We start from the raw sequence: 1,589 nt of genomic DNA, 5'->3' as shown, positions 1-1,589 counted from the left end.
AAAAGATAAACTTTTGCCCTCTCCCTTTAAGAAAACTGCCTGGACTGGGCACGGTAGCTCACACCTGTAATCCTAACTACTTGGGAGGCTGAGGCAGGATTGCTGGTGCCCAGGAGTTCAAATCTGCAGTGAGCTGTGATCATCATGTCACTGTACTCCAGCCTGGGCAACAGAGCAAGTCTCCCTCTTTTTTTTTTTTTTTAAGACAGAGTTTCACCATGTTGGTCAGGCTGGTCTTGAACTCCCGACCTCAGGTGATCCTGAGCTTGGATCCAAAGTGCTTGGATTACAGGCGTGAGCCACCACGCCCGGCCATCTCCCTCTCTAAAACACACAGACACACACAGACACACAGACACACACACACACACACACACTCTTTCAAAAGGTTGCATGGGCTACTTCAGATTGGCCAGAACTTAGTACAGGAAGTTAGGAAATGTATTCATTCTGGATGTCCATGTGGCAGGAAGAATCGGGTACAAGAAGAGGGTAGAAGGGCTTCGAGGGGGTGGGACTTCTGGTAGTCTCTGCTTCAGTCTTTGAAAACTAAAGCACAGTAATGAACATTATAATTGACTGTGCAATACTCATTTTAGCCCGATCATGATATATTCAGGGGGCCCATCTGGGCCAAGGAGATGCATGCCAGAGGGTATGTGTTTGTGTGTGGGTGTGGGTGTGGGCTTAAAAAAACATAGGAAGGGCCGGGCATAGTAGCTCACACCTGTAATCCCAATACTTTGGGAGGCTGAGGTGGGCAGATCATCTGAGGTCGGAAGTTCGAGACCAGAGTGACCAACATGGAGAAACTCCGTCTCTACTAAAAATACAAAACTAGCTGGGCTTGGTGGCGGGCTCCGGTTATCCCAGCTACTCGGGAGGCTGAAGCAGGAGAATTGCTTGAACCTGGGAGGCTGGGAGGTGGAGGTTGCTGTAAGCCAAGATCGCACCACTGCACTCCAGCCTGGGCAACAAGAACAAAACTCCGTCTAAAAAAAGAGAGAGAGAGAGAGAAAAGAAAACTACAGGAAAGCATGAGTAAGGGAATGTATCATATCCATTGCTCTGGCAAATGTCTTACGTTAGGATGGCTGAATGAAGGATGAAGCCACCTCTGCAAATGGCAGAGAAAGAGAAGAAAATATTTTGGGTGCTTGAGAAAAGTACTGAGCCACTAAATCAACCAAGCCTGAAGCTGAACTCTGTTGCAAATGTCCTGTTTTGAGAGCTAATGAGTCTCCTTATTGTCTAACCTAGTCTGAGTTAGACTGCTGCTGAAATCGTGCTAACTGATGTAAAGGCTATTAAAATGTAAGAAAATTTTTGATCAGCAGAGCATGAACCTCAGCATCTGACTGGTCCCGGCAGATGTAGGCACCCTTATCTCCTTTTAGCTTCAGGAATTTCATTTGGGATTCAAAAGGCTTTATCTGACAGGTACCTACGCATAGCTATTTCCAGGTAGTTTCTGATGGCCTGTGTTTGAGGGAGTCATATTGGTTTTACAAAGGTTCAAGTAAAGGGGAACAGGCATTCTCATAAATTATTTATGGGGATATAAACTGGCCCACTCTTTTTTTGGAGGG

Source organism: Cebus imitator, unplaced genomic scaffold (genome assembly GCF_001604975.1).
Source record: "Cebus imitator isolate Cc_AM_T3 unplaced genomic scaffold, Cebus_imitator-1.0 Scaffold169, whole genome shotgun sequence".
Lineage (NCBI taxonomy): Eukaryota > Metazoa > Chordata > Mammalia > Primates > Cebidae > Cebus > Cebus imitator.
This window is presented reverse-complemented; position numbering follows the sequence as displayed.